The sequence below is a fragment of the Bubalus kerabau genome, chromosome 13 (assembly GCF_029407905.1).
Source record: "Bubalus kerabau isolate K-KA32 ecotype Philippines breed swamp buffalo chromosome 13, PCC_UOA_SB_1v2, whole genome shotgun sequence".
NCBI lineage: Eukaryota > Metazoa > Chordata > Mammalia > Artiodactyla > Bovidae > Bubalus > Bubalus kerabau.
The window spans coordinates 37,600,695-37,625,622 of NC_073636.1; the positions used below are offsets into that span (position 1 = coordinate 37,600,695).

At 39.9% G+C, this 24,928-nt stretch overlaps 1 long non-coding RNA gene across 1 annotated transcript; it reads right to left on the reverse strand.

Moving 5' to 3' along the window:
- Nucleotides 1-2,091: 2,091 nt before the first annotated feature.
- LOC129625546 (uncharacterized) lies at nucleotides 2,092-18,483 on the reverse strand. The gene is made up of 3 exons (XR_008701530.1): nucleotides 18,324-18,483; nucleotides 5,689-5,787; nucleotides 2,092-2,529 (listed from the first exon to the last, which is right to left on the reverse strand). It is a non-coding gene; the product is annotated as an uncharacterized LOC129625546 (long non-coding RNA).
- Between the last annotated feature and the right edge of the window lie 6,445 nt (nucleotides 18,484-24,928).

The window sequence follows — 24,928 nt, forward strand, 5'->3', positions numbered from 1 at the left end:
TGAAAGGGGGTGGAACATGAGCAGGAGGGAGGACAAACCCAAGGCAGCAACCACAGGTGGCTTTGGGAAAGGGTGAGAGGCTGAGCAAAGCCAAGAGAAGGAGGGTTTCAAGGGAGAGAGAGTTGCAGGTGATGGAGGGAGGAGCTGCAGAAGGACCAAGGCTCAAGTAGAAAAGGTGAAGGCTGAGTGATGCCGTCCAAGGTCAGGGATATGTCTGAACTACAGAGCAGGGAGAGGAGAAATGTGACCTCCAGTGGAGGATCAGATCCAGGAGTGCTCTGAGCCTCCTAAACCAGCTCGTGACTTCAAGCTGGATAGCACAAAGGTGTTCTTCCTGTACAAATCTGTAGTCAATCTATCCATCAAGGAACTAAGGTAGCAAGAACAGCAGATAGCCATAAATGAATCTTCAGTAAGGGGATGATGTGTTCTACACAGCTGGGAAAATCAAATCTCATCATGTTGCCAGTTCTGCTAATGATTCAAATCTCCATTTTGTGACTCTTGTCCTCCATGGATGTGAATGTTTTAAAAAATCGCCAAGCTATTTGGTGCCATTGACTCAGACATCACCATTTCAAAAAGCATTTTTGTCACTGATGCTTTAGCCACATTGGATGACAAAGGAAAAATGTGTGGACTCCATTAAGAGGCAACTCAGTCTGGTGAGAAGAGTGGATTTGAGGTCAGACATACTCTGGCTTGCTTCCCAGGTGGCACAGTGGTAAAGAATCGGCGTCCCAATGCAGGAGATGCTGGTTGGATCCCTCAGTCAGGAAGATCCCCTCCAGCGTTCTTGCCTGGAGAATTCCATGGACAGAGGAGCTTGATGGGCTACTATGGTCCAGGGGGTCGCAAAGAATAGAGCACAATTGAGTATGCTTGCACACAAGCATACCCAGACTCATCCATTCTTTCATTCAACAAATATTTATGGAACATGTCCTATGCACTGGGCTTGTAGTATTTACTTTCTAGTAGAGGGTGATAACTGGAGAAGCCAATGGCACCCCACTCCAGTACTCTTGCCTGGAAAATCCCATGGATGGAGGAGCCTGGTAGGCTGCAGTCCATGGCGTCACGAAGAGTCGGACATGACTGAGCAACTTCATTTTCTCTTTTCACTTTCATGCATTGGAGAAGGAAATGGCAACCCACTCCAGTGTTCTTGCCTGGAGAATCCCAGGGACAGCGGAGCCTGGTGGGCTGCCGTCTATGCAGTCACACAGAGTTGGACATGACTGAAACGACTTAGCAGCAGCAGCAGCAGCAGAGGAAGTGAAGGAAGTAAAGGGAGGTGACTACATCAAAGTGTCCAGGAAGAGTAGGGGCTTTATAGTGGGGTGACCATAGGCTGCAGCCTCAATACAAAGCAGTCAACCCAGTGTTAGTTGCGCAGTTGTGTCCAACTCTTTGTGACCCCGTGGACTGTAGCCCACTGGGCTCCTCTGTCCATGGAATTCTCCAGGCAAGAATGCTGGATTGGGTTGCATTCCCTTCTCGTGAGCATCTTCCCAACCCAAGGGTTGAACCTGGGTCTCCTGCATTGCAGGCAGATTATTTACCACTGAGCCACAAGGGAATCTGGGGGTGGGCATTTCATGCAGATCATGTAATGAGCTCACTCTGTATTGCTCTATAGGAAGGCATTCAATTTTAGTGTGCCATTCATATTTCTAAACATCTTACCCAATTTTCATAAAATTTAAATGGTTTGAAGTGGACTCTATTGAGTTTTCTAGGTGGATGAATATATAATTGAAAGTATTAGTTACTTGTCTCTCCTCCCCCTTTTAAAAATTGATTAGCTTTAATCCCCAGAACAGTTTTGCATAGTAGTAGTGACAGCTGGCATCTTTTCTTTGTTCCTGCTTCAGTGGAATTGCTTATGATGTTTCCACATTTAGTGTGGTGTCTGTTGAAATGGTCTAGTAAAAGTAATTGAGGTTTTTTTGCATTATTGAAATTTGCCATTTGGTATTGGAACACATTCTTGAATAAAGGTGGTTATGTTAAACATCATTTTAATGCTCATTTCTTGCCTTATTTATTTATTATTTTTGCTAATGATGTTACTAGCTATATATTTTGTATATATTTTAGACTATGGAAATGATGTTAGACAAAATGCAAATTCAAGAGATTTTCTTATTTGAGTACAAAATGGCTTGTAAAGCAGCAGAGACAGCTCACAACATCCACAACACATTTGGCCCAGAAACTGCCAATGAATGTACAGTGCGGTGGTGACTCAAGGAGTTTTGCAGAGGAGACAGGAACCTTGATGATGAGAAGCACAGTGGCCAGCCATCGGAAGTTGATAATGACCAAATGAGATCCATCACTGAAGCTGATCCTCTTACAACTAAACAAGAAGTTGCCCAGGAGCTCAACATCCACCATTCTATGGTTGTTTGGCATTTGAAGCAAATCAGACAGGTAAAAAAGCTCAATAAGTGGATGCCTCATGAGCTGACCAAAAATTGTAAAGAAAAAAATCTTCATTTTGAAGTGTCATCTTCTCACACCCTATGCAACAATAACAAACCATTTCTCAATTGGATTGTGACATGCAATGAAAAGTGAATTTTATAAGACAGCCAGATATGACTAGCTTACTGGTTGGACTGAGGAGAGATTCCAAAGCATTTCCCAAAGTCAAACTTGCACCCAAAAAAAGTCATGGTCACCATTGGGTGGTCTGCTGCTGGTCTGATTCACTACAGCTCTCTGAATCCTGGCAAAACCATTACATCTAAAGAAGTATACTTAGCAAATCAATGAGATGCACCCAAAACTGCAACGCCTGTAGTCAGCATTGGTCAACAGAAAGGGCCCAATTCTTGTCCCTGACAATGCCTGACTGCATATTGCACAACCAACCTTCAAAAGTTGAATGAATTAGGCTACAAAGTTTTGCCTCATCCACCATATTCACCTGACCTCTCACAAACTGACTACCACTTCTTCAAGCATCTTGACAACTTTTTGCAGCGAAAATGTTTCCCCAAACAGCAGGAGACAGAAAATGCTTTCCAACAGTTTGTCAAATCCCTAAACATGGGTTTTTATGCTACAGGAATAAACAAACTTATTTCTCATTGGCAAAAACGTGTGATTGTAATGTTTCCTATTTTGATTAACAAAGATATGTTTGAGCCTAGGTATAATGATCTAGGTTTCATGATCTGAAGTTGCAATTACGTTCATACCAACCTAAATAAATACCTTTCTCATTTTGGTTTGTGAAGAATTCATTTTTTTCCCTAATATTTTCCTGGCATCTGTGGCATTTGTTACAGGATTTTTCTTCTTTAAACTGTAAATATAGTAATTTACATGAATGATTTTTAATATTGAATAATTCTTACTTTTCTTGGGTAACTCTCAGTTATAATCATTTTGTCTTAATATGTATTCAGTAAGCTGATATTTTATGTAAAATTTCTTCCATCCATATTCATAAATGAGATTGGCCTATGGTTTTGCCCATCCTTTGCAACCATTTTATGGTTTATGCATTGAAATTTGTACTTGTCTTACCAAATGAAATGGGTAGACACCACTCAGAAATAATGTATTTAAGATGGGGATTATCTGTTCTTAAAAGTTTAGTGGAATACTCCTAGATCTACTCCCTTTCCAGGGAATAAATCTTCCACTACAGTGACATTTTCTTCTGTAATCATTGATCTATTCAGATTTTCTAGTTTTCCTGCCAAGTTTGATGGTTCGTAGTTTTTAACTTTATATTGTATCAATTATCGATATAAATTTGTATGTAGTATTTTCTTATGTTTATGTTTTCTGTATTTGTTAATTACAATTTTTTTTCTCATGGGTGTGTATTTCTCCTCTCATTCTCTTACTCTACCTTTTTGAGTCATACTAGCCAAAGATTCATCTATTTTATTTTCAAATTTTACAGTTTCAATTATCTTAACTATATGGCATTTTTGTTTTGTTTAACACTTGTATTAGTCAAGATTCTTCATAGAAAATATATAAAACATGAACAGACAGATATAAACAGATCTATTACAGAAATAGGCTTAGATTATGGAGGCTAAGAAGTACCATGAATCTGCTATCTGCAAACTAGAGAACCAGGACACCTGCCTGTGTAATTAAGTTTGAGTCTAAAGACCTGAGAACTGGGAGCACCAAGGGTGGAGGGCAGGAGAAAGTGGAGGTCCCAGCTCAACAGAGAGCAAATGTGCTCTTCCTCAGTCTTTTTGCTCTTTCTATTCAGGCCTTCAAAGGATTGGATGATGCTCACCCATGCTGGGTGAGCTCATCTCTCCTGGAAACTCCCGCACAGACACACGTAGAAACAATGTCTTACCAGCTTTCTGGGCACCCTTTACCTCAGTCAGGTTGACACATAAAATTAGTCATCACAGCAGCATCTTACTACTTTCTGCTTTTATCTTTATTATTTTCTACCTCTACTCTTCCTTGTTGTTCTTTTATTCTACCTCCTGGTATTGATGAAGAAATCATATTTCCAGACCAACCTGCAAAACCTACTAAGAGACAAGTCAATAAACTGAGGGATCTGAATGTTCTACCAGATAAATTTCCTGACCAATTTCAAACATCTTGGATTGCATCTGTTTAGAAAAGAAAACTGTAATTTGATGTTAGCTGTATATAAAATTCTAAAATTTATTTTCCATCAACACTTGGAAGATATTCATCTACTGTCAATTTGCATTTGGATGTTTGTCCATCTGAATATGGACCAGCTTTGGTGACTTGCTTGTATTGAGTAGAAGTTGATGTGGCCCAACTGCTTTTTCATTATTGAAGGTGATACAGCCTCCATCTGACCTCTCTTGGGATGCTTGCTCTTGGAACCCTGCCACCATACTGTGAGGAAGCCCAGGACACGTGATGAGGCCATACTCAGTAGTCCAGCCAATGGTGCCAATCCAAGGTCCCAGCCACCAGCAAGCAGTAGCCAACAGGAGAGTAAGGAAGCCTTTGAGATGCCCCGAGTGCAGCCACTGTCGGACGCAACTGTATGAGGGAACCCTATGTGAAAATCATTTAGTTAAGCCCAGTTGATCCCCAGAAATCTTGAGCTGGGCCTCCAAGTTCTGCCACTGACAAGCTGTGTGACTTTGGGCAGATTATATAACCTACCTATTAAAAGGTGCTAATAATATCTACACCAGGGGGCTGTATTATTAGTCAAAATAATACCTCTCCAAGGTAGTATTGTTAGGCTCTTTTTCATCCATGAGAACATGTACCAGGAAAGGTCAATTAATTTACACAAAGTTAGTCAAGCAGATACCAAGGGGCAGAATGTGAATTTGAACTTAAGTCTGACTCCAAGCCTGATCCTCTTTACCATTATTCAATTTCACCTCTAAAAAGGGATCACCATAGCAACTCATTAACCTACCTCGTCTCACACAAGGACCTAAGGAAATTGTGCCATCCTTTTGCGTGTTGAGGTTTATTTTAGATCAAACTTGGCAGCAGGCAAAGTTGCAATGCCATTTAAAGCAAAAGAGAGAGAGAGAGGGAGAAAAAAAAAAAACACGTACCATAGGTTTTGAATACCTGAGCCCACGGGCAGGGTGAGCAGACATCTCACTGTGCCAGTATGAGTGAGAACAGCAAGTTCTTTCTAGCCTCACTTTCTTATAGTGCTGTTTGGGGAAAATGATTTCTTACCAAAATAGCATGCCATGGATGAATCTTGTTCAAATGCCAGAGTCACTCTTGGAACCAGAATATAGTTGTATTGCATGTATTTGTAGAGGTTTCCAGCTCCTGGAAAAGAGGAGAGAGGAGCTGAGTAACAGAGTGGGGTGGGGGAGGGTGAGCAGAGTCTCCACGCAGAAGTAGATTTGCATGTGAATTTCATCCATCAGCCTGGGTTCAGATGACATCTCAATGTATATGATAAACACCAACAGCACAAGTCATATTTTATCTGAGCGTGTACCCTGGAAGCAATATTACGAACCAAAAGATAATGTCAGGGTTCTACCTTTGTCACATGGAGGAATGGGGAAATTTTATTTTAGAAAAGGAGGGCTTATTTCTCTGCTTTACTGTGATTTGCTGCTGACAAACTGGTTTACCTCCTCATTGGTGTCATCCTTGCCATCATCAGTTAATTTGTTGAGCACATCCTAAAGGAAATCAGTCCTGAATGTTCACTGGAAGGACTGATGCTGAAGCTGAAACTCCAATACTTTGGCCACCTGATGTGAAGAACTGACTCAACTGGAAAAGACCCTGATGCTGGGAAAGATTGAAGGCAGGAGGAGAAAGGGATTACAGAGGATGAGATGGTTGGATGGCATCACCGACTCAATGGACATGAATTCGAGCAAGCTCTGGGAGTTGGTGATGGACAAGGAAGCCTGGCATGCTGCAGTCCATGGGGTCGCAAAGAGTCGGACATGACTGAGTGACTGAACTGAACTGAGCTAATATACTTAATATGTAATAAAGTTACGGTGTTATATACTTACATGAACCAGGTAGAATTCTTAATAGTTTTCTTGTATTCTCTCCTTTAAAACTCAAAGTATGTTGTAAATACTTTTGAATGTGTGTTCTACAAAAGATGAAATTGAAGCTCAAAGAGACCAATTTAGCTGCCAGGGTAGGAAATATGGAATGTGCAAGGAGGCAGAAGTCAAATCCAGAGCCCATGTTCTTAAGTTCTCAGTTATTTATTAATGTTATTAATATTAGTACGGGTGCCTGCTCAGTCACTTCAGTCATATCAGGCTCTTTGCAACCTCAAGCCCACCAGGCTCGTCTCTCCACGGGATTTTCCAGGCAAGAATACTGAAGTGGGTTGCCATGCCTCCCTCCAGGGGATCTGCCCCATCCAGGTATTGAACCCATGTCTCCTGTGTCTCCTGCATTGCAGGTGTATTCTTTACCCACTAAGCCACTTGAGAAGTCTCATTAATATTAGCATAATCATTATTCTAAAGGAGATCAGTCCTGGGTGTTCATTGGAAGGAATGATGCTAAAGGTGAAACTCCAATACTTTGGCCACCTCATGTGAAGAGTTGACTCATTGGAAAAGACTTTGATGCTGGGAGGGATTGGGGGCAGGAGGAGAAGGGATGACAGGATGAGATGGCTGGATGGCATCACTGACTCGATGGACGTGAGTTTGAGTGAACTCTGGGACTTGGTGATGGACAGGGAGGCCTGGCGTGCTGCGATTCATGGGGTCACAAAGTGTCAGACACAACTGAGCGGCTGAACTGAACCTAACTGAATCATTATTAATTATAATTATTATTTATTGATATATGTGCCAGGCTAGATGCAAAGCCTTGAACAATGCAGAAGAATGAAGGAGAGTGAAAAGGAGATATTTTTCCTCAATATGTGAGTCAGTGTTACCTAATTCCTTGCCTCTTTCCTTGCTGCTCCTTAATGAATCCTTTGGGTTCCTTCCTTGTTACAACGTTTGAACTCATGGATTCACAGGAAGCCAGAACTATGCCTTTTCTACTAGCTCCTTAATTTAACAGATGAGATCTGAACATCGAACATCTGAACATCATGAGAACTGTGCTCTCCGTCCCCTGGGAGCAGGAGTGAAATTATTCAAAATCATTCTCATATACCAGGTTCTGTGCCCCTGTCTCACTGTGCAACACTGGCCAAAGTGTCTAATCTTACAGGGCCATGTTTTTCTCACGCATGTGAGGAGCTGGCTGACCCATGACATCTCAGATTCTTCACGGTCATTGTCTGGGTGGAATGTCTATGGTGTGGCTATTTCATTGTAAGATTAGGAGATAAAGCACTCACTAGGCTATGGTTTTTCCAGTGGTCATGTATGGATGTGAGAGTTGGACTGTGAAGAAAGCTGAGCACCAAAGAATTGATGCTTTTGAACTGTGGTGTTGGAGAAGACTCTTGTGAGTCCCTTGGACTGCAACCAGTCCATCCTAAAGGAGACCAGGCCTGGGTGTTCATTGGAAGGACTGATGCTGAGGCTGAAACTCCAATAATTTGGCCACCTCATGCAAAGAGTTGACTCATTGGGAAAGCCCTGATGCTGGGAGGGATTGAGGGCAGGAGGAGAAGGGGATGACAGATGATGAGATGAGATGGCCGGATGGCATCACCAACTCGATGCACATGAGTTTGAGTAAACTCTGGGAGTTGGTGATGAACAGGGAGGCCTGGTGTGCTGCAGTTCATGGGGTCGCAAGGAGTCAGACATGACTGAGCAACTGAACTGAACTGAACTGAAAGCACTCACTTATACAAAGATTTCATTGTTCTGTAAATCCAATCAGATTATCCTGTCCTAACCAGTGCTTCCCCCAGTAGGGGCTAAGATCACCCACGGAGAGTTCTGATTATAAAGAAGAAAGGGACAGGAATTCAATGACATGGAATTACATCTTTCTCTTTTGGTCTCTCTGCTCTCATCAAGGAGAAAGTCTTACTTTGAAGGTGATGTGTCTTAATCACTCCTCTAGCACTCGTCTCTCTTTTCTTAAAAAAAAACCAAAAAGCAAAAAACTTCCCAGACAACATATCTAGCCAAAATGTAGCAATATTCTGCAGTGATTTTGTCGTATTTGTTTTTGGTTAGTTTCCATTTGTGTCAAGTGAAACTATTTTCTATTTGCTATGAAGACTAAAAATTAAATGGAAAAGTTGCTTTAGAGAAAAATGCTAAACCCATAGTAGTAGGTTCAGTCACTCGGAGAAGGCAATGGCACCCCACTCCAGTACTCGTGCCTGGAAAATCCCATAGACGGAGGAGCCTGGTAGGCTGCAGTCCATGGGGTCGCTAAGAGTCGGACACGACTGAGCGGCTTCACTTTCACTTTTCACTTTCATGCATTGGAGAAGGAAATGGCAACCCACTCCAGTGTTCTTGCCTGGAGAATCCCAAGGACGGCAGAGCCTGGTGGGCTGCCGTCTATGGGGTCGCACAGAGTCGGACATGACTGAAGCGACTTAGCAGCAGCAGCAGGTTCAGTCTCTAAGTCATGTCCAGCTCTTTGCAACCCCATGGCCTGTAACACATCGGGATCCTCTATCCTCCACTATATCCCGGAGATTGTGGAAATTCATTTCCATTGAGTTGGTGATGTTATTTAACCATCTCATTCTCAGCTGCCTCCTTCTCCTTTTGCCTTCAACCCTTCCCAGCGTTGGGGACTTTCCCAATGAGTCAGCTCTTCACATCAGGTGGCCAAAGTATTGGAGCTTCAACTTCAGCATTAGTCCTTCCAATGAATACTCAGGATTGATTTCCTTTAGGATTGATGGGCTTGATTTCCTTGTAGTCCAAGGGACTCTCGGGAGTCTTCTCCAGCACCATAATTCAAAAGCAACAATTCTTCAGGGTTCAGTTTTCTTTATGATCCAATTCTCAGTCAGTACATGACTAATGGAAAAACCATAGCTTTGAATATATAGACCTTTGTTGACGAAATGATGTCTCTGCTTTTTAATACACTGTCTAGGTTTGTCACAGCTTTTCTTCCAAGGAGCATCTTTTAATTTCATGGCTGCAGTCACCATCTGCAGTGATTTTGGAGCCCAAGAAAATAAAATTTGTCACAGCTTCCAATTTTTCCTCTTCTATTTGCCATGAAGGGATGGGGCTAGATGTCATGACCTTAGTTTTTTATTTATTTATTTATTTTTTAAATTTTATTTTATTTTTTAAACTTTACATAATTGTATTAGTTTTGCCAAATATCAAAATGAATCCACCACAGGTATACATGTGTTCCCCATCCTGAACCCTCCTCCCTCCTCCCTCCCCACACCATCCCTCTGGGTCGTCCCAGTGCACCAGCCCCAAGCATCCAGTATCGTGCATCGAACCTGGACTGGCAACTCATTTCATACATGATATTTTACATGTTTCAATGCCATTCTCCCAAATCTTCCCACCCTCTCCCTCTCTCTCAGAGTCCATAAGACTGTTCTATACATCAGTGTCTCTTTTGCTGTCTCGTACACAGGGTTATTGTTACCATCTTTCTAAATTCCATATATATGCGTTAGTATACTGTATTGGTGTTTTTCTTTCTGGCTTACTTCACTCTGTATAATAGGCTCCAGTTTCATCCACCTCATTAGAACTGATTCAAATGTATTCTTTTTAATGGCTGAGTAATACTCCATTGTGTATATGTACCACAGCTTTCTTATCCATTCATCTGCTGATGGACATCTAGGTTGCTTCCATGTCCTGGCTATTATAAACAGTGCTGCGATGAACATTGGGGTACACGTGTCTCTTTCCCTTCTGGTTTCCTCAGTGTGTATGCCCAGCAGTGGGATTGCTGGATCATAAGGCAGTTCTATTTCCAGTTTTTTAAGGAATCTCCACACTCTTCTCCATAGTGGCTGTACTAGTTTGCATTCCCACCAACAGTGCAAGAGGGTTCCCTTTTCTCCACACCTTCTCCAGCATTTATTACTTGTAGACTTTTGGATCGCAGCCATTCTGACTGGTGTGAAATGGTACCTCATAGTGGTTTTGATTTGCATTTCTCTGATAATGAGCGATGTTGAGCATCTTTTCATGTGTTTGTGAGCCATCTGTATGTCTTCTTTGGAGAAATGTCTATTTAGTTCTTTGGCCCATTTTTTGATTGGGTCATTTACTTTTCTGGAGTTGAGCTGTAGGAGTTGCTTGTATATTCTCGAGATTAGTTGTTTGTCAGTTGCTTCATTTGCTATTATCTTCTCCCATTCTGAAGGCTGTCTTTTCACCTTGCTAATAGTTTCCTTTGATGTGCAGAAGCTTTTAAGGTTAATTAGGTCCCATTTGTTTATTTTTGCTTTTATTTCCAATATTCTGGGAGGTGGGTCATAGAGGATCCTGCTGTGATGTATGTCAGAGAGTGTTTTGCCTATGTTCTCCTCTAGGAGTTTTACAGTTTCTGGTCTTACATTTAGATCTTTCATCCATTTTGAGTTTATTTTTGTGTATGGTGTTAGAAAGTGTTCTAGTTTCATTCTTTTACAAGTGGTTGACCAGATTTCCCAGCACGACTTGTTAAAGAGATTGTCTTTAATCCATTGTATATTCTTGCCTCCTTTGTCAAAGATAAGGTGTCCATATGTGCGTGGATTAATCTCTGGGCTTTCTATTTTGTTCCATTGATCTATATTTCTGTCTTTGTGCCAGTACCATACTGTCTTGATAACTGTGGCTTTGTAGTAGAGCCTGAAGTCAGGTAGGTTGATTCCTCCAGTTCCATTCTTCTTTCTCAAGATAGCTTTGGCTATTCGAAGTTTTTTGTATTTCCATACAAATTGTGAAATTATTTGTTCTAGCTCTGTGAAGAATACTGTTGGTAGCTTGATAGGGATTGCATTGAATCTATAGATTGCTTTGGGTAGTATACTCATTTTCACTATATTGATTCTTCCAATCCATGAACATGGTATATTTCTCCATCTGTTAGTGTCCTCTTTGATTTCTTTCACCAGTGTTTTATAGTTTTCTATATATAGGTCTTTAGTTTCTTTAGGTAGATATATTCCTAAGTATTTTATTCTTTCTGTTGCAATGGTGAATGAATTGTTTCCTTAATTTCTCTTTCTGTTTTCTCATTATTAGTGTATAGGAATGCAAGGGATTTCTGTGTGTTGATTTTATATCCTGCAACTTCACTATAGTCATTGATTAGTTCTAGTAATTTTCTGGTGGAGTCTTTAGGGTTTTCTATGTAGAGGATCATGTCATCTGCAAACAGCGAGAGCTTTACTTCTTCTTTTCCAATTTGGATTCCTTTTATTTCTTTTTCTGCTCTGATTGCTGTGGCCAAAACTTCCAAAACTATGTTGAATAGTAATGGTGAAAGTGGGCGCCCTTGTCTTGTTCCTGACTTTAGAGGAAATGCTTTCAATTTTTCACCATTGAGGATAATGTTTGCTGTGGGTTTGTCATATATAGCTTTTATTATGTTGAGGTATGTTCCTTCTATTCCTGCTTTCTGGAGAGTTTTTATCATAAATGGATGTTGAATTTTGTCAAAGGCTTTCTCTGCATCTATTGAGATAATCATATGGTTTTTATTTTTCAATTTGTTAATGTGGTGTATTACATTGATTGATTTGCGGATATTGAAGAATCCTTGCATCCCAGGGATAAAGCCCACTTGGTCATGGTGTATGATCTTTTTAATGTGTTGTTGGATTCTGATTGCTAGAATTTTGTTAAGGATTTTTGCATCTATGTTCATCAGTGATATTGGCCTGTAGTTTTCTTTTTTTGTGGCATCTTTGTCAGGTTTTGGTATTAGGGTGATGGTGGCCTCATAGAATGAGTTTGGAAGTTTACCATCCTCTGCAATTTTCTGGAAGAGTTTGAGCAGGATAGGTGTTAGCTCTTCTCTAAATTTTTGGTAGAATTCAGCTGTGAAACCGTCTGGACCTGGGCTTTTGTTTGCTGGAAGATTTTTGATTACAGTTTCAATTTCCGTGCTTGTGATGGGTCTGTTAAGATTTTCTATTTCTTCCTGGTCGAGTTTTGGAAAGTTGTACTTTTCTAAGAATTTGTCCATTTCTTCCACGTTGTCCATTTTATTGGCATATAATTGTTGATAGTACTCTCTTATGATCCTTTGTATTTCTGTGTTGTCTGTTGTGATCTCTCCATTTTCATTTCTAATTTTATTGATTTGATTTTTCTCCCTTTGTTTCTTGATGAGTCTGGCTAATGGTTTGTCAATTTTATTTATCCTTTCAAAAAGCCAGCTTTTGGTTTTGTTGATTTTTGCTATGATCTCTTTTGTTTCTTTTGCATTTATTTCTGCTCTAAGTTTTAAGATTTCTTTCCTTCTACTAACCCTGGGGTTCTTCATTTCTTCCTTTTCTAGTTGCTTTAGGTGTAGAGTTAGGTTATTTATTTGACTTTTTTCTTGTTTCTTGAGGTGTGCCTGTATTGCTATGAACTTTCCCCTTAGGACTGCTTTTACCGTGTCCCACAGGTTTTGGGTTGTTGTGTTTTCATTTTCATTCGTTTCTATGCAAATTTTGATTTCTTTTTTGATTTCTTCTGTGATTTGTTGGTTATTCAGCAGTGTGTTGTTCAGCCTCCATATGTTGGAATTTTTAATAGTTTTTCTCTTGTAATTGAGATCTAATCTTACTGCATTGTGGTCAGAAAAGATGCTTGGAATGATTTCTATTTTTTTGAATTTACCAAGGCTAGCTTTATGGCCCAGGATGTGATCTATCCTGGAGAAGGTTCCATGTGCGCTTGAGAAAAAGGTGAAATTCATTGTTTTGGGATGAAATGTCCTATAGATATCAATTAGGCCTAACTGGTCTATTGTATCGTTTAAAGTTTGTGTTTCCTTGTTAATTTTCTGTTTAGTTGATCTATCCATAGGTGTGAGTGGGGTATTAAAGTCTCCCACTATTATTGTGTTATTGTTAATTTCTCCTTTCATACTTGTTAGCATTTGTCTTACATACTGCGGTGCTCCCGTGTTGGGTGCATATATATTTATAATTGTTATATCTTCTTCTTGGATTGATCCTTTGATCATTATGTAGTGACCATCTTTGTCTCTTTTCACAGTCTTTGTTTTAAAGTCTATTTTATCTGATATGAGTATTGCTACTCCTGCTTTCTTTTGGTCCCTATTTGCATGGAAAATCTTTTTCCAGCCCTTCACTTTCAGTCTGTATGTGTCCCCTGTTTTGAGGTGGGTCTCTTGTAGACAACATATGTATGGGTCTTGTTTTTGTATCCATTCAGCCAGTCTTTGTCTTTTGGTTGGGGCATTCAACCCATTTACGTTTAAGGTAATTACTGATAAGTATGATCCCATTGCCATTTACTTTGTTGTTTTGGGTTCGAATTTATACACCGTTTTTGTGTTTCCTGTCTAGAGAATATCCTTTAGTATTTGTTGGAGAGCTGGTTTGGTGGTGCAGAATTCTCTCAGCTTTTGCTTGTCTGAAAAGCTTTTGATTTCTCCTTCATACTTGAATGAGATCCTTGCTGGGTACAATAATCTGGGCTGTAGGTTATTTTCTTTCATCATTTTAAGTATGTCTTGCCATTCCCTCCTGGCTTGAAGAGTTTCTATTGAAAGATCAGCTGTTATCCTTATGGGTATTCCCTTGTGTATTATTTGTTGTTTTTCCCTTGCTGCTTTTAATATTTGTTCTTTGTGTTTGATCTTTGTTAATTTGATTAATATGTGTCTTGGGGTGTTTTGCCTTGGGTTTATCCTGTTTGGGACTCTCTGGGTTTCTTGGACTTGGGTGATTATTTCCTTCCCCATTTTAGGGAAGTTTTCAACTATTATCTCCTCAAGTATTTTCTCATGGTCTTTCTTTTTGTCTTCTTCTTCTGGGACCCCTATGATTCGAATGTTGTAGCATTTAATATTGTCCTGGAGGTCTCTGAGATTGTCCTCATTTCTTTTAATTCGTTTTTCTTTTATCCTCTCTGATTCATTTATTTCTACCATTCTATCTTCTAATTCACTAATCCTATCTTCTGCCTCTGTTATTCTACTATTTGTTGCCTCCAGAGTGTTTTTAATTTCACTTATTGCATTATTCATTATATATTGACTCTTTTTTATTTCTTCTAAGTCCTTGTTAAACCTTTCTTGCATCTTCTCAATCCTTGCCTCCAGGCTATTTATCTGTGATTCCATTTTAATTTCAAGATTTTGGATCAATTTCACCATCATTATTCGGAATTCTTTATCAGGTAGATTCCCTATCTCTTCCTCTTTTGTTTGGTTTGGTGGGCATTTATCCTGTTCCTTTATCTGCTGGCTATTCCTCTGTCTCTTCATCTTGTTTAAATTACTGAGTTTGGGGTGTCCTTTCTGTATTCTGGCAGTTTGTGGAGTTCTCTTTATTGTGGTGTTTCCTCACTGTGTGTGGGTTTGTACAGGTGGCTTGTCAAGGTTTCCTGGTTAGGGAAGGTTGTGTCGATGTTCTGGTGGATGGAGCTGTATTTCTTCTCTCTGGAGTGTAATGAAATGTCCAGTAATGAGTTATGAAATGTCTATGGTTTTGGGGTGACTTTGGGCAGCCTGTATCTTGAAGCTCAGGGCTGTGTTCCTTTGTTGCTGGAGAATTTGCTTGGTATGTCTTGCCCTGGAACTTGTTGGCCCTTGTGTGGTGCTTGGTTTCAGTGTCGGTATGGAGGTGTTTGATGAGCTCCTGTCAATTAATGTTCCTTGGAGTCAGGAGTTCCTTGGAGTCAGGGTTTGGACTTAAGCCTCCTACTTCCAGTTATCAGTCTTATTTTTACAGTAGTTTCAAAACTTCTCCTTCTATACAGCACCATTGATAAAACATCTACATTAAAGATGAAAAGTTTCTCTACTGTGAGGGTCACTCAGAGAGGTTCACAGCGTTACATGGAGAAGAGAAGTGGGAGGAGGGAGTTAGAGGTGACCCAAATGAGATGAGGTGGAATCAATAGTGGAGAGAGTGGACTAGCCAGTAGTCACTTCCTTATGTGCACTCCACAACTGGACCGCTCAGAGATGTTCACGGAGTTATACAGAGAAGAGAAGAAGGAGGAAGGAGACAGAGGTGGCCAAAAGGATAAAAGGGGGAAATGAAAAGGAGGGAGACAGATCCAGCCAGTAATCAGTTCCCTAAGTGTTCTCCACCGTCTGGAACACACAGAAATTCACAGAGTTGGGTAGAGTAGAGAAGGGTTAGGGAGGAGATACAGGCGACCTGGTGGAGAAAACAGAGAGTCCAAAGGGAGAGAGAGCAGTCAAGCCAGTAATCTCATTCTCTAGTGAAAAATGCGTCCTGAAGATTGGGTTCTTAAAGGTACAAAATTGGTAACAAATACATAAAAGCAAAAATTAAAAATCTAGAGTAGAGTTTGGAATTTCAAAAATGCGATGTTAATGAAAAGAAGAAGGAAAAGAAAGAGAGAAAAAAGAAACAAAGAAAAACAAACAAGGTTGCGAAAATTATAAAGAAACTACAGGTACAAAATTGATAACTAATACCAGAAAGCAAAAATTAAAAATCTAGAGTAGAGTTTGGAATTTCAAAAATACAATGTTAAAAAAAAAGAAGAAGAAAAATAAAGAGAGAAAACAAACAAACCAACAAAAACAATGTCGCAAAAATTATAAAGAAAATACAGGTACAAAATTGATATCAAATACCAAAAAGCATAAATTAAAAATCTTGAGTAGAGTTTGGAATTGCAGATGTATGATGTTATATAAAAGAAGAAGAGAAAGAAACAGAGGGAAAAAAAAGAAAGAAAAAAAAAAGTCACAGAAATTATAAAAAAAACTATATGTACAAAATTGATAACATATACCAAAAGGCTAAAATTAAAAATCTAGAGTAGAGTTTGGAATTTCAAAAATACGATGTTAAAGAAAAGAAGAAGGAAAAGAAAGAGAGAAAAAACAAACAAAGAAAAACAAACAAGGTCGCGAAAATTATAAAGAAACTACAGGTACAAAATTGATAACTAATACCAAAAAGCACAAGTTAAAAATCTAGAGTAGAGTTTGGAATTTCAAAAATACAATGTTAAAAAAAAGAAGAAGAAAAATAAAGAGAGAAAACAAACAAACCAACAAAAACAATGTCGCAAAAATTATAAAGAAAATACAGGTACAGAATTGATATCAAATACCAAAAAGCATAAATTAAAAATCTTGAGTAGAGTTTGGAATTGCAGATATACGATGTTATACAAAAGAAGAAGAGAAAGAAACAGAGAAAAAAAAAAGTCACAGAAATTATGAAAAAAACTATAGGTACAAAATTGATAACATATACCAAAAGGCTAAAATTAAAAATCTAGAGTAGAGTTTGGAATTTCAAAAATACAATGTTAAAGAAAAGAAGAAAAAGAAACAAAACAAAACAAAACAAAACAAAACATGGTCAAAAAATTATAAAATATATATATGAAGTTTGCTGAAGAAGAAAAAAAAATAGGGTCTTTTTTTTTTTTTTTGCAAAGTAATAGTTATAAAAGTGAAAATTAAAGGACAATAGAGGACTTAAATTTTTTTTTTAATTAAAAAAAAAGAAAGAAAGATTGATCGTAAAAATAGTAAAAATATATCTAGGTCTTTCTCTAGTTTTGTTGTGAGTATTGTGGGTTCAGTTCATTTTTGGCTAGTTCCTTGGTCTGACTTACATTTCTCAAGATCCTATGTAGTCCGTAGTAACCACAGGGTTTTAATCTATGGCCTGTAGCTTCCAAGGCATTTCCCTCTGTTATAGCTTCTTCTGTTTGCTGGTCTCTTCAGTGTCTGGTTCCCGCCCTGACACAAAGGGGGCGGTGGAGGACACTATTTTTTTTTATTTTATTTAGGCTCACTTGTTCAGCCGCGCTGTGGGGAGGGAGGGAGGGATGCTGCAAACAGATAACACTGGCATGCGCTCGCAGTGCCTCAGCCACACTGGGTCTGCCCCCGCTCACGGTGCGTGTAGCCTCCCTGCCCACACTGCTCGGGCTCTAGGTTGTTCCGCCGGGAACAATCAGAGGCCGGCCCTGGGCTGCATGCACCTCCCAGGTCCAAGCCGCTCAGGTTCAGGCACTCGGGTAGTCCTCAGAGGCGCAGACTCGGTTGGGCCTGCGTTTTGTGCTCTTCCCAGATCCGAGCAGCTCAGGTGATGTGTTTGGCGGGCGCCAATGCTGCGACTTATCGCCTCCCCGCCACTCGGTTATCTGGGTGTAAAACCAGCGCACCTTCTCAGGCAGATGTTGACCGTCCAGACCCCCAAGAAGTTTTAGTTAGCAAAGAAGCCTGCTTACAGTTTTATAGATAGTGTCTCTCTTGGGCTGCGATTGCCCCCTTCCGGCTCTGGCTGCCTGTCACCGGAGGGGGAAGGTCTGCAACCGGCTATCTCTGTTCAGTCCTTTGTTCCGTGCTCGGGCCTGGCGGTGTCTTAGGTTAGGGCTGGCTTTTCGCGTGGTAGATATCCCACAGTCTGGTTTGCTAGCCCAAATTATTTCGCTCAGATAGCGCTCAGGACATTCCGCCCGATTCTTACTCTAAGGGACACAGCCCGCGCCGCGCTTCCCTGCCCAGCCCCCGCTTGCTAATGCCGTGTGCAGGCGTCTGCGCTGCTTCTCCGCTGGGGGAGTTACCGTAGGGCTCACAATCTGCGATTTTTAATTGTTTATTTATTTTTTTTCTCCCTTTTATGTTGCCCTCTGTGCTTCCAAAGCTCGGCACAGATTCGGCAGTGAGAAGGTTTCCTGGTGTTTGGAAACTTCTCTCTTTTTAAGACTCCCTTCCCGGGACGGAACTCCGTCCCTCCCTCTTTTGTCTCTTTTTTTGTCTTTTATATTTTTTCCTACCTCCTTTCGAAGAGTTGGGTTGCTTTTCTGGGTGCCTGATGTCCTCTGCCGGCATTCAGAAGTTGTTTTGTGGAATTTACTTGATGTTTAAATGCTCTTTTGATGAATTTGTGGGGGAGAAAGTGTTCTCCCCATCCTACTCCTCCGCCATCTTGGCTCCTCCTCCGACCTTAGTTTTTTAATGTTGAGGTTTAAGCCAGCTTTTTCACTGTCTCTTTTACCTTCATTAAGAGGCTCTTTAGTTTCTCTTCACTTTCTGCCGTTTAGAGTGGTATCATCTGAGTATCTGAGGCTGTTGATATTTCTCCTGGCAATCTTGATTCCATCTTGTGATTCATCCAGCCCAGCATTTCTCATGATGTACTCTGCATAGAAGTTAAAAAAGGAGGATGACTATATACAGCCTTGTCATACACTTTTCCCGGTTTGAACCAGTCAGTTTTTCTCTATTCGGTTCTAACTGTTGTTTCTTGACCTGCATACAAGTTTCTCAGGACAGAGATAAGGTGGTCTAGTAGCCCCATCTCTTTAAGAATTTTCTGGTTTGTTGTGATTCCCACAGTCAAATGCTTTAGTGTAATCAATGAAGCAGAAATAGATGTTTTTCTGGAATTTCATTGCTTACTCCATGATCCAACAGATATGTGGTAATTTGAACTCTGGTTCCTCTGCCTTTTCTAAATCCAGCTTGCACATCTGAAAGCTCTCAGTTCACATACTGCTAAAGTGTAGCTTGAAGGATTTTGAGAATAACCTTGCTAGCACATGAAATGAGCATAACTGAATGGTAGTTTGAACATTCTTTGGCATTGCCCTTCTCTGGCCTGTGGCCACTGCTGAATTTTTCAAATTTGCTGACATATTGAGATCATCACTTTAATAGCATCATCTTTTAGGATTTTAAATATCTCAGCTGGAATTTTGTCACTTCCACTACCTTTGTTCATAGTGATGCTTCCTAAGGCCCACTTGACTTCATACTCCAGGATGTCGGGCTCTAGGCAAGTCACCACACCTTCATGGTTATCCAGGTCATTAAAACCTTTTTTGTATAGTTCTTCCATACATTCTTGCCACTTCCCCTTAATCTCATCTGCTTCTGTTATGTCCTTAATGTTTCTGTCCTTTATCATGCCCATCCTTACATGAAATCTTCCCTTGATACCTCCAATTTTCTTGAAGAGATCTCTAGTCTTTCCCATTTTATTGATTTCCTCTGTTTCTTTGCATTGTTCATTTAAGAAAGCCTTCTTATCTCTCCTTGCTATTCTCTGTAACTTTAAATTCAGTTGGGTATATATTTCCCTTTTCCCCTTGCCTTTTGTTTCTCTTACTTCCTCAGCTATTTGTAAAGCCTCCTCAGACAACCACTTTGCCTTTTTGCCTTTTTTTTTTTTTTTCCCTTGGAAATGGTTTTGATCACTGCCTCCTGTACAGTGTTATGAACCTCTGTCCAGAGTTCTTCAGGCACTCTGTCTACCAAATCTATTTGTCCTTTACTGTATAATCATAAGGGATTTGATTTAGGTTATACCTGAATGGCCTAGTGGTTTTCCCTACTTTCTTCAGTTTAAGCCTCAGTTTGCAATAAGGAGCTCATGATCTGAGCCACAGTCAGCTCCAAATCTTGTTTTTGCTGACTGTATAGAGCTTCTCCATCTTTGGCTGCAAAAAACATAATCAATCTGATTCTGGTATTGACCATCTGGTGATGTCCATGTGTAGAGTCATCTTCTCAGTGGTTGGAAAACCATGTTTACTATATGACCAGCATGTTCTCTTGTCAAAACTCTGTTAGCTTTTGCCCTGCTTCATTTTGTACTCCAAGACCAAACTTGCCGGCTATTCTGGTTACCTCTTGACTTCCTACTTTTGCATTCCAATCCCCTATGATGAAAAGGACATCTGTTTTTGGTGTTAGTTCTAGAAGTTCTTATAGATCTTCATAGAACTAGTCAGCTTCAACTTCTTCACATCAGCAGTTGGGGCAGACTTGGATTACTGTGATGTTGAATGATTTGCCTTGGAAATGAACAGAGATCATTTTGTCATTTTCGAGACTGTACCCAAGTACTGCATTTCAAACTCTTTTGTTGACTGTGAAGGCTACTCCATTTCTTCTAAGGGATCCTTGCCCACAGTAGTAGATATAATGGCCATCTGAATTAAGTTCACCTATTCTGGTCCATTTTAGTTCACTGATTCCTAAGATGTCAATGTTCAGTCTTGCCATCTCCTGCTTGACCACATCCAATTTACCTTGATTCATGGACCTAACATTCCAGATTCCCATGCAATATTGTTCTTTACAACATTGGACTTTACTTTCACCACCAGAAAAATCCACAGCTAAGCATCATTTCTGCTTTGGCCCAGTTGCTTCATTCTTTCTGGACCTATTGGTAATTGTCTTCTGCTCTTCCCCAGTAGGATATGGGACACTTTCTGACATGGGAGGCTCATCTTCCAGTATCATATCTCTTTGCTTTTTCATACAATTCATGGGGTTCTTGTGGCAAGAATATAGGAGTGGGCTACCATTTCCTCCTCCAGTGGACTATGTTTTGTTAGAACTCTTCACTTTGACCTGTCTTTCTTAGGTGGCCCTGCACAGCATGGCTCATAGTGTCATCGAGTTACACAAGTTCCTTCACCATGACAAGGCTGTGATCCATGAAGGGATGTTTATTGGTTATTTATTGCTATATGACAAACCATTCCGAAAGTCAGCGGCTCAGACTAGAACCATTCCATTTTTACTATGATGTGGGTGGGCAGTGTTGGCTGTACTCAGTTGAGTGATTCCTCTGGTCCCAGCTGAAACTCTCATGTATTTGCAGTTAGTCAAAGTCCACGGATTCTTTCTCAAAATAGTGTCTCTTGAGGCATAAAATATATGGAACTACAAAAGAAACCAATTATTTTTGAAATACAAGTGTCAAAATACTACAAAAATAGCAGAATATTGATTCTCTATTAACACATGAAATGACAAGATCCAGTGGCAAGTCCATCAACTACTGTAATTTTGAATAGTGATGGATGTCAACAGTATTTTGAGATTTATGCAAAAGCTTTAATGTGGTATATCTATTATTTCTATTGGTTCCAGAGTCATGATTCTAACAATATGACTGCCATCTGTGGCCTGTATTCATAACAGAAATGGTAAATATTTCAGAAGATAGTGAAAAATCAAGATGTACCTTTCTTTTATCCATTCAAGTTCATTGTTTTCCTCTCCATAAAAGGGGAAATCTGCTTATGGGTTATGGCTGCACTTATCTTCATTCTTTTTTCCTTAAGAAAAGCAAAAGTGTGTCAAAAAATCTGGGGAAATCATGATTTCATTTTGATGAATATATGTTTTATCATATTCCCATTGGCTCTTATTACTTGGGATTTTTGATGGGTTATGTGTTCTCTTCTAGTATCTTGCATAGCCAAGTGTTCCTTCTGATTCTAATCTGAGGTCCCTTGGCATTCTGCTAAAGCTCCAAGGAGCTATCTTTGACCCTTCTCTTATTTTCACAGGACTTAGCCTTCCTTGACATTGTGTTTGTGCTCAGTCACTCACTTGTGTCTGACTCTTTGCAACCCCATGGACGGTACAGGCTCCTCTAATCCATGGAATTCTCTAGGCAAGAATACTTGAGTGGATTGCCATTCCCTTCTCCAGGGGATCTTCTTGACCCAGGGATTGAACTTGTGTCTCCTGTGTCTCCTGCATTGGCAGGTGGATTCTTTACCATTGAGTCACTTGGGAAGCCCTCCTTGACATTATCCATTCCTAAATATTTCCAAAAGATTCTCTGATGCCTGAGGTAAGTACCTACCTCTCTGTTTGTAGTTGGTAGCCTGAGAATGAAAGTGGTGTGTGTGTAGGTGGGAAGGTGTGGGGAGGAGTGAGATTAGGAAGTATATACAGGGAGGGAAGATCGATGAGATGAAATTCTGGTTCTTCTTGGATGACAACAATGTTTAGGAAATGTTGGAGATGCTGGGTGTTAGGGCTGCTGAAGCAAACCCAGAAAGTGCCTATATTTCCTCCCATTCCTCTGCTCTTTCTGGGTAATTCTCTAAGCATTGTGGGGGACATCACAAAAGATCTAAGGAATGAAAAGAGCCTGAAATAATTGATCCTTTGTTGCAAAGAATTTTAGTAGGTATTTATCATGCTTTGCTATGTGGGGTTCATTATGGTGTGGAGACCATTTATGCCAATACATCTGACTCCTATATTACTGTTGAACTGTCTGCAATATACAAGAATATTTCTATGTAGAGTAGACCTGGGCAGTGAAAATATAAAAATTTTAAAAAGCAAAAGACCATGCTGATTATATATAGCTGATGACCAGTACTGGTTAAGGAGTTTTAAATTTTCCTTAGTAGAGTTGCAAGCAGAACTCTCTGCAGAAGAAAGAGTGATGCTACAAGTACAATGATGGATGGCCAAGCAAGTCAGCCAAGAACAATGTTATTTTGGGGGAAATTGAGAATGCAGAAGTTCAAATGGCTCTCCTAGGGACTGCAAAAAATGAAACTAGCATTTTCTCCCTGCAGGATTAAATAAAGGATGATACCTGACTAATTCAGTGTCAAAACTAAGGAATCATTTGTACCCAGTAGATTATTTTTTTTCTACTCTGTCATCAAACAACCATGATTCATTCAAAGCATTGCTTGTTTTACTTGTTCTTCTTTTAGATTGCATAATTAATAAATGTTTATTGCAAAAAAAAAAACCCACAAGCAATACAAGTAATAAGAGAAAGTTGTTTCTCCTCTGCCAATCCCATTCTTCAAGAAAACAGCCTTTAATAACTAAATACGTACACTTACTTTCTATATTTCTAAATGGGCATACCCACATACAAGTGTGTATGGATATACAGGCAAAATGGGATTCTTTTCTACACATAGTTCTGAAATTTGCTTATTTCACCTAAAATAACCTTCTGGGACTTCCCTGGTGGCCCAGGGGCTAAGATACCATACTCCCAATGCAGGAAGCATGGGTTCAAACCCATCTGAGAACTAGATCCCCCTTGCCACAATTTAAAAAAGATCCCTCTCATAGCCAAACAAATCATAAAAAAATATTAAAAAAAAATAACTGTGTTCTCTCTCTCCAGGTGTGTATTAGAGGCAAACTTCTATTTTTTTTCCCAACAACTGTGTTCTGTGAGAGTCTATTGTGTGGCTGCCCGACCATTTGTTTAATATTCTCCTACTGCCTGGTATTTAGGTTGTTTCCCACTCAACAGATATTAATTGGAATCTTGTTATTCTCTAGAGGTGCTGTGGAGGAGTATAAGATATATAAGGAGCTACTTCTTCTCTTGCGGAGTTTGAGACTGAATATGTGAGTTGGAGAGATTGTGTAGCCTTCACATTTTAGCAGAAGAGACTAGGGATTCCAATGTTACAAAATCTAATAGCAAACTGAACAAAAGTAGTCTCTCCAGAGAAAGACGTTGTACAAGAGCATTTTATCGGTAGAAAATCCAATATAATAATACAGAATGGTTAAAGGGCAATTATTCACAGAATAAAGGCTTTTTATTACAAAACGTTTGATTTGTGAAGTTCCCCTCTAGTACTTAACTTTTGATTTTTGTACTGACGGCTATTTGGTACAGTTGAAGGGGAGCTGCCAAGTAAACAGAAGCTTGAACGTTAGGGGGTCCATGAAGGTTGGAATTCTAGCTCCATTTCTTGAACTGTTTAAGTGAAGAAGTACCATTCAATATGTTAAAAGGGCTTTTCAAAACCTAGGTAGGTCAGGAAATTTTAGTTCCTCTTCAGATCATCCCAGGTTCATCTCCAAGACCCTTGGCCTTTTTTTTCTCTCCAGGTTTCACTTGGAGACCAATTTCATATAGTTTCTCATAATTGTCATGGCCTCATGCAATACTTACTATGCAAGAATTACCTGACAGTAGCTTGTCTCAAGTCCATGGCTTGAGCTTCTTGTCTACAACCTAGGGTTTCCTTGTTGCCACTGAGACTCAAGATACATCAGGACCTGCTTGAAACTCACAGGGGCACACACCAAAGTGCAGGGTAATTAATGCCCCAGGGGATGAACCTTTGATCTGTGGGAATTGAGAGATTTGGTGGATAAATTTTCTTCCCTCTTGCTTCACACCTCACCTCCTCTCTATAGACTGTCTTAAGATGCAAGAGCCCTCATGGCCTCTCAGAAGAAGGGCCCTTGAGGTGATGCAATTAGTTGATCTTAACATGAAACAATGGCCATCTCTAGGGTGCAGCCCTCACACTGGGTCTTCCTTGATCTATTCCTTGCCCTCACTTCTGCTTTCCTGGGATTTTACTCCCTGATAGAAGAATTGCAGAAAAGCTATTGACTCAACCTCTGTTTTCTGGAGAATGCATGCAAAGACAAGTCTCATCAGGTGAGGTAGAGGTGGATACATTGCACTGTATATGTTCATTATCTGATTTATAGCTACCCATTATTGAGCACCTAAGTACCCCAAGGTTTTTCAAAGTGCTTTATATGTCATTGAATAACCACCTTATGAAGAGGCTATCACTATTAACAGCAGTTTTTATTCTGCTGTTATTTATTCAGGTTT